We start from the raw sequence: 12,999 nt of genomic DNA on the forward strand, positions 1-12,999 counted from the left end.
AAAGTTTATCGTTTCCAAGGAAGTTGAAACATGTTCAAATTAAGCCGGTAACTATTTCATTTTCCTCTGCCTAGAACAATGGTCAAGAAAAGTTTTTGTGATTGCAGAAACTGAACTTAAAAAGTTCTGAATTTAAGGGAGAACGAGTTGTGAAAATTGAATCCTTTAAGTTTTTATCATCGGCATTTGGCCCTACTATTGAAGAATTTAGAAAATCAAAACAAATTAGTAAAGGGTGTAGCTTGGAAATTTTTGGGCGCAAAAATTGGCTCTTATAGCTGTTCGAACCATCGACCTCTATGATAGCAATCAGGCATCTTAACCACGTGGCTGCAACCAAATTGTCACCCAACCGCTAACAATCACTAATTTAGCCAAAATTTCATTTCACATTGAAGGCAATTGAAACCACTCAAAATGAAGACTTAAATCTTGAACAGTCACTTTAGAATTTGCAGAATATTCTAGAACAGTGCACAAGTGTTCAAGCAAAAATTTTGCATATAAAGGATCAGAACGTTGACAATAATTTCTTCAAAGTTCTCTTGAGGGCAAATCAAAATCAATATATCAGAATTTGCTCACTAACGTGACATAAAAAAGATTTTTTAATCTCAAAAAACTGGCAGACATCCGGTTTTGTTTTTTTTTTCAAAAAAGCGAGGACTGAAATAGTGTTCCTCGCTCTTGTTTTTCAAAAAATCAGTGATGCGATAGATGCTATTACCGAATAGTCACCACATTCCGTAGAATTTCCATGTTTGCAATTTAATTTTCAGTGTACTATAGTTTAACTTTCGTTTAAAAACTAATCGAGCAAAAAAGTGCCTAATGCTTAAATTCTAACGCAGAGGTCATAATACAAGCAAATATTCGAAATGCTTTGCTATTTTGAGATTTACCGACAAACTTTTTTAAAAAATTGAAGTTATTTTTTTTAAATTCTTCCATTGAAGTATTGGCGCAAAATTTTGTATTCTGAAGTTTCAAATTGCAGAAATTCTCATTTTTGTATTGCAGGCAAGACAACTAATTGGTTAGCAACAGAACTTTGACCTTTCGTATTCTCTGCAGCATCCGATTTGTGTTCTATTTAGCATGCTTGTAGCAAACAGTAGGTTAACTATAGCACAATTCCTCGCATAGTACGTTTCGTTTTGTCAAAATTTCTGGCGCCAAAATTTGTCAAAATTAGTTTGAAAAAATTTTGTTAAAAACAAAGGTTTTTTTCATTAACTTCAACCTAACATTTCAAAATTTTCATGTTGGAGAACCGGAGTATTTGACAAGTCCTATATCTCAACTATTTCAATATTCAATTATTGAACCACTCTTTCACAGATTGCGTAATTATTTCAAAATTTTATTTTTTTCTGTGTTTTGCTCACACTGAAAGCGGTTCGTCAGTTTACCTATTCTGATCGTTTTCCTGTTCAGGGCGAGTCCTTTACAATATTTCAAACTCTTGTACCGAAGAACTAATTTATTATTTCAGAAAGAGTTATAAAAATGAGGCTAATGTTCCAGTTTAGGTTGCTAATCTTAAATAGAGACAGTACCCATAACCAATCGATCATTACTTCAAATAATTTTCTCAAATCTTTCGCGCTCAAATTCCTCTTAGGGCACTACAAAGTTCCGCATACATCACTTACCGTGAGAGTAGCGGTAAATTGAGCTGGAGGCAAGTACAATTTAGTCTCCACTGACTCGTCTGCCGTCGACGCATTTTCAACTTATTCGATGCTCAAAAGTCCTGTCCTGGATAAACATTTAACTCCGGTCTGTCCCCATCTTTGCTCTGTGTTTCATTATTCTACTCACCATTGTTTGCCATTAGTGCGCAAATATTTCATGCCATACTTTGTTCTTCCATGCCCTGGTTAACTCCTACAATCTAATTAAAGTTGGCTAATTCATTACCTCGCTGGCACTGTAACACTGCTAATTCTACACAATCATGATTTCCAATACAGCTAAACTTATTGTTCGCAATGCTGGGAAACTATTCTCTAAAAAATGCTAAATTTTCTAACATTAAATTCTATTTATTGATATTTGTATGAGTTCAGTCGATTGTCGATATATTCCATCTCATGCCATTTGACCTTCTCCCTAGAGTATCTCCGTACAAGCAAAAACACCTGAAATTGAAATCATTATTAGACACTATTTTCGCCATCTGTTAACCTTTCACTCTAAGCACTCGACATCACTAACTCCTCCTCCTTCACCTTTTACTATTGTACGATTAACATCAAGCATTAAAACTCCGCTCAAATTTTCGGATTATTTTAAAAATCTGATCATCAATCAAATCATGCCATGATCCCAAACACAAAAATATCCCTTCAATAAAATATCTAATAGACCAACACCTTTTCACTATTTTCAGAATGCCTTTGTGCAGAACAGATCTAATAAACTTGGCCAGTTCCATCTAATTTTATGAGCTAATTCCATTTCGAAAGTTCTTTTCCTGACGGGAATGCTTTCAATGTGCCCATGATGATCCTTTATTCTGGCTGGAATCCTGCCACAATATTTATAGTACCTACTTTAGCTTAATATGCTCTTAAATTTTTAAAATTATAAAATAAGAATAGTACCAACTTTGTACAGCACCATGATGTTGATTTACACAAACAACTCCGCCCCGGACAAACATCTCAGCAGCTATGTCTAAACTCACTGAGACACATTCAACATGAATACTGTCTGCGTTACAAAATGAGTCTTAACCAACGCCTCCTCCCTCCCCCCCCCCCCCCCCAAGGGCTTTACTATAAAGCATGGACTAGAGACATGTAATTCTGTACCCGTAATATGGTTGAATAATAAACTTCCCCCAATGCTGTATATTTACTTGAAGAGGCTTCATATTGAATATAAACATGTTAATAAAATAAAAGATCAATAAAACTTGTCTATAACCACTAACTACAAATATCTATTAAACTTATTCCCTCATTAAACTTAAGCTTCTCTCCCAGCGCGAATCAAAAAGCGCTTGAAATTCTTTTCATGTTCCTTATTTTAAGAAATTTCTCTTGTCATACATTTGCACTTGAGCGACTTGTATTTCGTTATAAAATATAAATGCAAGGCTATATAAGAATTAGAACTGTCACACTCAATTACATGGAATATATTCAGCTTAAATAAGATATAAATTAACTAACCAGAGTCCGAATTCCAATTTGCGGAACATATGTACGCATATCTATCATTAAGTGCCAGTGCTTTTCTGCTACAACCATTCATCGGAGTAAGACTCCCACTCTTTTCGTCATCAGTCAAATAAAGATTTCAAAAAAAGACATTCAAACTACAATGACCTCGAAAAGACATTTGAGATCATATAGCGTTGCAAAGCAGCGTAAAGCGCGATAAGTAGAATTGCTTGGCTGAAATCTAATCAAATAGGCAGCGCGCGCAAGGAATAATAACAGCGAAGAATTGTCTAACTTTACTCATCCTACCATTAATTATAATCAGAGATATAAAGGCCTGATACCCTGTTGCAAATTGCTTCCTCCCCAAGTAGAATAGAACTCAATAAAAAGAGATCGTAGCACCCTTTCAACGATTTAACTTTCTGTAATTAAAATCGCCACCACATTTATGAGCGTACATATTAGAACCATTATCCATTAACAGCACAAAATTAAGCTTTAGTTCTTTATCACAGTCTGCTTCGATACCTCATCCTCTTCTAGGAAAGCAAGGTTGTATAAAAAATAAATAGGCACTTTTATATTGGGCATTTTAATTTTTTTCCGTGATTTCCCAGCTAGTTAGCGTATATTATAGAACCAACACAAGAATTACTCCTATTTGACATTACCCCTCTAAAACCAGAGCTGGCAGGAATATTCAAGGCTGGATATATATTTTCTATTGTTGCCCATCAATGTAACTAATATGGAACGCTGACACCTAATTGGTACCATGTAAATTTACCTACTTTGTCAAATAACAGTTGACACTAAAAAGCTTTGTACTGAGAAATTTTTGGCAAAAAAGGTTTTTTCAATGGGTTTTTTGACCGAATAGTGCATAGTTATCCGATTTTAGCCAATTTTTTTGGCCAGTGGGATTATAGTATGTTGCTTGTTACTAATCTCGCACTCCATATAAAAATCGGCACTGAAATTCTGAAACTTTCAGGAGCGTGTTATAAGGGAGAGAGGGGATCTGTTTATCTATGAATGGGGTAATCATCAAACGAGTCGCAGTTTTAAGAGGCATAATGTGATAACTTTCTATTGTTCGCCTATCGAGAAACTTAACTTAAACGCGCATCAAGAATGTCACGAACAGAAAAACAAAAATAAAGTAATTATGTGTACAAGAATTATGTGAAACATGTTAAAACAGACTGATTAAAGATTTCGTTTCTGGTATTGGGATGGTTGGAGAGGGTGGGGTAGTGGGGAGGGGTTGTAATTAACCGTACTATAACGCATAAACATGTCTGTAGATCGGTCCAAATGTATGTTTTTTTCATTATCATGCAAAATGGTGTTGGAATATTTCTCAAAATGGGTGTAGGCAGAACTGGCTTATTATCATATAAGGCAGCGCAGCAGATGGCAGTAATAAACAGAAGCAGCAGCGTAAGCGCAAATAAATTGACTTGAACAAAATCTAATTGACATTGGCGCTAATTAAATGCAGACTAATTAAAAAATGCGCAGCTTGTCAGCGTTAGCGCAATAGAGGCTAGATTTCTTTAAAAAAACAATTGTGATAGTCGGTTCTCGAAGGGATGATATATAGTCATAATAATCTCGCATATCTGATTTGAACTCCCTCGACCTTTAGAAATTTCTAGACAGGGAAGTTAATAACATAACCGACTAACGTCGGCGGGCGAATCGCTCTCAAACGACCGGCGAGAAATTTTTGTACTGAGAAATTTTTGGCAAAAAAGGTTTTTTCAATGGGTTTTTTGACCGAATAGTGCATAGTTATCCGATTTTAGCCAATTTTTTTGGCCAGTGGGATTATAGTATGTTGCTTGTTACTAATCTCGCACTCCATATAAAAATCGGCACTGAAATTCTGAAACTTTCAGGAGCGTGTTATAAGGGAGAGAGGGGATCTGTTTATCTATGAATGGGGTAATCATCAAACGAGTCGCAGTTTTAAGAGGCATAATGTGATAACTTTCTATTGTTCGCCTATCGAGAAACTTAACTTAAACGCGCATCAAGAATGTCACGAACAGAAAAACAAAAATAAAGTAATTATGTGTACAAGAATTATGTGAAACATGTTAAAACAGACTGATTAAAGATTTCGTTTCTGGTATTGGGATGGTTGGAGAGGGTGGGGTAGTGGGGAGGGGTTGTAATTAACCGTACTATAACGCATAAACATGTCTGTAGATCGGTCCAAATGTATGTTTTTTTCATTATCATACAAAATGGTGTTGGAATATTTCTCAAAATGGGTGTAGGCAGAACTGGCTTATTATCATATAAGGCAGCGCAGCAGATGGCAGTAATAAACAGAAGCAGCAGCGTAAGCGCAAATAAATTGACTTGAACAAAATCTAATTGACATTGGCGCTAATTAAATGCAGACTAATTAAAAAATGCGCAGCTTGTCAGCGTTAGCGCAATAGAGGCTAGATTTCTTTAAAAAAACAATTGTGATAGTCGGTTCTCGAAGGGATGATATATAGTCATAATAATCTCGCATATCTGATTTGAACTCCCTCGACCTTTAGAAATTTCTAGACAGGGAAGTTAATAACATAACCGACTAACGTCGGCGGGCGAATCGCTCTCAAACGACCGGCGAGAAATTTTTGTACTGAGAAATTTTTGGCAAAAAAGGTTTTTTCAATGGGTTTTTTGACCGAATAGTGCATAGTTATCCGATTTTAGCCAATTTTTTTGGCCAGTGGGATTATAGTATGTTGCTTGTTACTAATCTCGCACTCCATATAAAAATCGGCACTGAAATTCTGAAACTTTCAGGAGCGTGTTATAAGGGAGAGAGGGGATCTGTTTATCTATGAATGGGGTAATCATCAAACGAGTCGCAGTTTTAAGAGGCATAATGTGATAACTTTCTATTGTTCGCCTATCGAGAAACTTAACTTAAACGCGCATCAAGAATGTCACGAACAGAAAAACAAAAATAAATTAATTATGTGTACAAGAATTATGTGAAACATGTTAAAACAGACTGATTAAAGATTTCGTTTCTGGTATTGGGATGGTTGGAGAGGGTGGGGTAGTGGGGAGGGGTTGTAATTAACCGTACTATAACGCATAAACATGTCTGTAGATCGGTCCAAATGTATGTTTTTTTCATTATCATGCAAAATGGTGTTGGAATATTTCTCAAAATGGGTGTAGGCAGAACTGGCTTATTATCATATAAGGCAGCGCAGCAGATGGCAGTAATAAACAGAAGCAGCAGCGTAAGCGCAAATAAATTGACTTGAACAAAATCTAATTGACATTGGCGCTAATTAAATGCAGACTAATTAAAAAATGCGCAGCTTGTCAGCGTTAGCGCAATAGAGGCTAGATTTCTTTAAAAAAACAATTGTGATAGTCGGTTCTCGAAGGGATGATATATAGTCATAATAATCTCGCATATCTGATTTGAACTCCCTCGACCTTTAGAAATTTCTAGACAGGGAAGTTAATAACATAACCGACTAACGTCGGCGGGCGAATCGCTCTCAAACGACCGGCGAGCGGTTGGCTTCGTCAGTAGCTAGGCAAAGTCTAGTGAAGCTAGCTTTAGCTTAATTGAAAGGGCGTAAGTGAGCGCAGCGGGGGGGGGCACCGGGGCGCTGATGGGAGTGGCAAGTGGGGAGGGGGGGGGGGGGGGGGGGGGGTTAATCTCTAACAACCGCATCAGGTGAAAAAGCTTCAACTGTATGTTCAAAAATATGCAAAACGATATATGAACATGAATAGTAATACCTAGCAATCTATAGCTAAGGCCTCTAAGCTATTTGCTTTTTGATTTATGCGCAGTGCAGCGAGGTTAACAATAATTGGTCATTTCAGGCAAGTTTCCCCCCTTCTTTCCCCTGAAGGTATGAAATTTCCGGTATTACAGCACGGTTCGAGCAATCTATCGGGTGCTTCACAAACTTACTATGTTCGTTCTAATTCGCATTCATAAAAAGTGACATCTTCTAAAAGTGACATTTTGTAAAAGTTACTTGTTGTAATCAGCAGCAGTTTGTGGAAAAAGGCTCATTAATAACCAATAAAAACATGACCGGCAGATTGCCGGAAAATAGCCGCCGTTGTTTCCAATAAGCATGATTGGCATTGAAAGAATAGATAGAAAGAGATTGAAAGAAAGATTTTTGTACAAAAACATTTTTTAAGTCCGATTTAGTTTGATGGAATTTCGTAGTTGAACATAATTCCATTTCTTAGAGAGAGGCTACAGGGGCTACTATCAATACCAATAAGCATAAGAGATGGTAACTAAGACTTATAGGAACGACGTTCAAATAGCGGGCATCTAAAATTGGGCTTTATGGGTTTATCCTGTTTCTATTTCTGACTTCAATTTTTTATTCTGACTCTGTTCAGTTTGAATTGCTTTGCTGAGCAACTGATGTTCAAATTCACTTTTAGCAGAATGAGAGAAGAGAGAAACTAGCCTAGAGTCAAAAAGATTTCACGCAAAATGTTGAAAAAGCGGCAAAATGGTAAAGGGAAAAAAAGTTCGACGAAGTAAAAAAAACATAGCAGGACAAGTCCTGACGTACAATTCAAAGAATTTTCATTGACTAAAACTAGACCTAGAATGGACTGTGAATTAATTGAGAAAATAATTTTTAAAAAAATCAGATAAAAAATAAAACAGAAAATCAATGTCAGAATGCAGCATGTGAATACAAAAAACCACTAGCGAGAAAGCTAAATTTAATTCAAACAAAAAACTAGGCCGAGAATGGCTGTGAATGGATTGGGAAAACCATTTAGAAAAAAAATCCGATTCATAAAACCGAAAAAACAGTAAAAATCAGTGTGAAATTGCCGCATGTGAACAAAAACCACTACCTAGAAACCGAATTTTTGTTCAAATACCGTTTTCTCACTCTACTTTAAAATTAGAGCGAAAAAAATTCACGCCGCAAAACCACTAGCTTTTTCGCTGATTCGGCGTGACCAAAATCACTACTCCAGTTTGACTTCAAAAATCCTGAAAATGTGTGAAGAGATCTTAAAAAAAACATAGCCGGAAGAATTCCGGAAACGACTCGAAGGAGAAAATTGTCCATAATTAGGATTAAACAACTACCACAACTATTATGAACCCTGAACCTCCACAAATGCCATAAAAAATTTGAGGAATAATAGAAACGGCATTCAAAAACCAAAAACAAATTGAAAAAAAAAACTAGAAAAATTTATTGACTTTTTTTAATCGTACAAGGAAACGTAAAACCGAATAAAATTCCATTAGAGCAATGAAAAGCTTTCGAAACAATGGGCAAGTCATGATAGGCTAGGATACTTTTCTAAGATAAAAAAAAAACCTGCAAAAAAATAAGAAAAATGGTTTAAAATTTCTCAATTTTTCTGTCAATTTTGCCAAAAAAAATACTCTAAACCAAGAAAACTTTAGCCAATTGGTATTTGAATATTATGTAAGTAACAATCTTCTATTCAAATCCCATTTAAGCATTAAAACAAAAAAACAGGCAAAAAATCAATAAATTTCGTCTAAAATCGGAAAAACTGATCAAAAACCTCCAAATTAGCATTAAACTCAAATCAACTACTTGAAACCTTCAAATCCTATCCTAAAACTAATACACTATCATAATCAAATCTAATAACCATCAAAAGTTGCTAAAAAACTGCTTTTAAAAGCCGCACGTGAACAAAATTTTCGCTCGCTTAGAGAAAATTTTTTCACACATCAATATCTCGCTCTCTCAAAAACAGCGATATGAACAAAAACCACTCTCTTTTCGCTCCGCTCTTCTTTTGTTCAGCACCAAAATCACTCCAAATTTTTTCACTCGTTTCATTTCCCTCTTCAAAAATCACTCCAATAAAATTGATAAAAAAAGGACTTCTCCAATACTCCTCTTCGAGTCGTAAAAAGACAGCACCCCAATATAATTCAAATTCTTTGAATTGTAAAAAATAGGAGCGCTATAATAGCCGGCTGAGAAGATGAGGGCGGCTATTAAAAAACGAAGTAGCAACAGCAAGTTTTTGGCAGAAACAAACGGAGATATCAAAAACGATCGAGCGATTTATCAACAAGTAGTAAGTTTTCTATTTGAACACTACAGCACCCTATTTTTCCGGTTAATAGAACTCTAGTGCACACATGTTTTGAAATAGAGTACTAGAGATCAATTGAACAGCCAATACAACAGACCTGAGTTTCTGAACACGCCAAAAACTATAGACCTATCTTATCAGTCTGTTACCAGTGACATCTAATATGGTAGAAAATTTTACCACATTAAGTCATCACTAACTTTTTGTATCAGAAAAGACTGGAAACATAGAAGCAGAGACAAAGATAATTCTATCTTCCAGGCTTCACCTGTTCATCCCGTTTTGAGGCCGAAAAGATAAAAGGGAGGGTCAGAGGAAAAATTAGTCAAGCCAAAAATTGCTCGAAATGACCGCAGCATTAATATAATTGTTGCACAAACTTTGTTTGAGAGCAATTATAAAACATACCCGGCAGATTGCCGGAAAATAGCCGCCGTGGATTCCAATAAGCATGATTGGGATTGAAAGAATAGAAGATATTGAAAAAAAAAATTTTTGTACAAGTACAAAAACAATTTTTAAGTCCGATTTATTTTGATGGCATTTCGTAGTTGAACATAACGTACTTCTGTTTCTTAGAGAGAGGCTAAAGGGGCTACTATCAATAACGATAAGCATTATAGATGGTAACTAAGACTTATAGGAACGATGTTCAAACAGCGGGCATCTAAAATTGGGCTTTATGGGTTTATCCCGTTTCTACTTCAATTTTTTATACTGACTCTGTTCATTTTGAATTGCTTTGCTGAGCAACTGATGTTCAAAATCACTTTTAGCAGAATGAGAGAAGAGAGAAACCAGCCTAGAGAAGTCAAACAGATATCACGCAAAATGTTGAAAAAGCGGCAAAATGAGGTAAAGCGAAACATTTTTTTATTCGACGAAGTAAAAAAAACATAGCAGGACATAACGTACAATTCTCATTTCCTAAGAATTTTCATTGACTAAACAAAAAACTAGACCTGGAATGAACTTTGGATGGATTGGACAAACCAATTAGAAAAAAAATCCGATCCAAAAATCGAAAAAACAGTAAAAACAAAAGTAAAATTGCCGCATGTGAACAAAAAACCACTAGCGAGAAAGCGAATTTTTGTTCAAACACCGTTTTCTCACTCTACTTCAAAATTAGAGCCAAAAAATTCCACGCCGCAAAACCACTCGCTTTTCCGCTCTATTTCCTGTTTCGGCGTGACCAAAATCACCACTCCAATTTGACTTCAAAAATCATGAAAATGTGTGAACAGATCTTAAAAAAAAGACAGCGCCCCAATACAATTCAAATTCTTTGAATTGTAAAAAAAATAGGAGCGCTATAATAGCCGACTGAGAAGATGAGGGCGGCTATTAATAAGCAAAATAATGTCAATATAAAAACTTACTTATTAGTACTAAATGTCACTTTTCCGTGTCAACATAAATGCGAGAGATGAAAACAGCTGATTTTTTCTTTTTAAATTACTAGATTGTGCAGCAAGACAAAACACCTTCATGTACAATGCGTGATAGCTGATGCGCGCAGCTGTATTAAACACATTTTAATTCGGGCTTGTTCCGTTAGCGTCAGTTCTCGGCTTCGAAAACTTAGCGAATTATTTGTAACTGAAGAATTGGCAGGCAGCAAAAGCAGCGTTAGGCGCAAAATAACCCTTTCTAATTCCATTGTAAGGCAGTTGGAATGCATAACAGCGTTCTGGCGCAAAATAGCTTAGGAAGCTCCAATGTTTGAAAACGTTATTTTAACACTTTTCTCCCTTATTGTATTGCGTATAACTTCATAACTATATAAGTTGCGTTTATATTTTTGAGATCTTCAGCGAGATCAATAAATAGCAGCGTATGGCGCAATTTGACGTATTCAAGATGATTTTATTTCAACCAAGTCTTGCGTGGTTCGACAGCGATATTACCTTAAAGACATGCGAGTAATTATTAATGTACTATGGCTAGCTAGTCTTTAATATTGAAATTCATCATTTCTTCAAACGACTCTTATTTTCCGTACTTCGAATATATTGGAAAACGCTGATTAAATTTATAGTTTTTTAGCGGTGTCGAAAAACCCACAATTTTAGATAGGAAATAAACCCCCACTTTTAACGAGCTGCGCATTTATCGCACTTTACCATGCCTTAGCGTCCCGTGAGACTTGATATGAAACTATCACAACCGAACAAATTATCACAACCAAAATTCAAAATTTAAATGGGGGTTTATTTACTATCCAAAACTATGTCCGTTATTTTTCTGTGGAGTTTTATTTCCTAGACCTTTTTTAGCCCCAGCAAAACGTTGTAGATACCGGCTTTTTGATTAATCATTCAAAGATCTGAACCGTAGGAAGCGGTTTTTATTGCCAGAGCCCGCAAATCGCGCACCTAATTCTAGACATTCAGATCTCCCACTTTCTTACTGCTTTCACTCAATACACCCCAATCTATGTCTCAAAATCTTTAATGTTTTATAACAATTTGGAATTACAAGAAACGCCGAAAAATCCTTAGGAGCTTGCTTTGCGGTTATATACTTGCATGTTCTCATGGATCGTTTGAGAAAACTATCACTCCGAAACTTAACAAATCATCTAGTGGCACATGGGATTATTCCAAAAAACATTAAAAGTTTTGCAGAGAAAATCAGACCTTATCGGTACAAATTCTAAAGCGTTACCGTCGGACGAATTGCTCCCGAACGACAGGCGAGGCTATTTAATTTGGAAAGTGGAGGGTTGTAGCCTTAGTGATAGGTCAAAAATATTTGGCACAATTTAGAATGTATATGTGTGCAAAAAGTGCGTACTTTGGGATGAAGGGGGTCAACTCAGCGGCCTCCGAATACCAAACTCCGACACTAAATAATAAGATACCGACTTTTAAACTATTCTCGCTTACAATAGCCCGCAAGTGGTGAAGTCACTCAAGAAGTCAAAGATTATAGAATATTCTAGAAAACTGTCACCCAAAATCTTTGCGAAACTGACACATACGTTTTCAATAATTACTTCAAACTTTGTTCGGGAGCAATCAAAATTATAAGAAATTTTAAAACTTTGCCTACTGCTACAAGTAAATTTATTGCTTTTCAAATAGCCTCGAAAGCAACTGCTATGTTAAAGAACTGCTAAAAAATATATGTCAAGAGTTTTTGGTAGAATACAGCTCGTACGCAACACTTACAACATGCAACTTAAATTAACATCTAACCAAAAAACGACAAAAAAACTGATTGATAAGTCAGTCGAATTTTGCAAAATAAAAATTTTTAGAACAACAAATCCTTTGGGTTATTTGCTTGATAACATTTTGATCATATATACTGAACGCGAAAAGTAAGTTAGCACCTCCTATTTTTACGAAATAGAAACTCATTTTTTGAGGCAATATTACACCATCTTAGAACACATTTCGAAAAAAGCTTTACACCATTGATATCCAGCACTAGTCCTCTCGCCTACCTATGGAATTCAGATGAAACGCAACGTTCACTTGCCGGAAATGCCATGCATCCAAGTTCCACAGTTAAAAGAAAGTTGTTTCTTCCCATCTGTTTTAAAGACATGTTCTCCGATATGGAAATTTATAAAACTTGTATATTGTTCTTTTTGGGATTTATCGTTTAATCTGAATTTCATAGGTAGGCGAGAAGACGTGCTGGGGATCAACGGTGTAAAAAATTGTTTGAAACGTGATTTTAAGATGAGCAAAAT

Source organism: Convolutriloba macropyga, chromosome 13, assembly GCF_964194025.1.
Source record: "Convolutriloba macropyga chromosome 13, txConMacr16.3, whole genome shotgun sequence".
NCBI classification, from domain to species: domain Eukaryota; kingdom Metazoa; phylum Xenacoelomorpha; order Acoela; family Convolutidae; genus Convolutriloba; species Convolutriloba macropyga.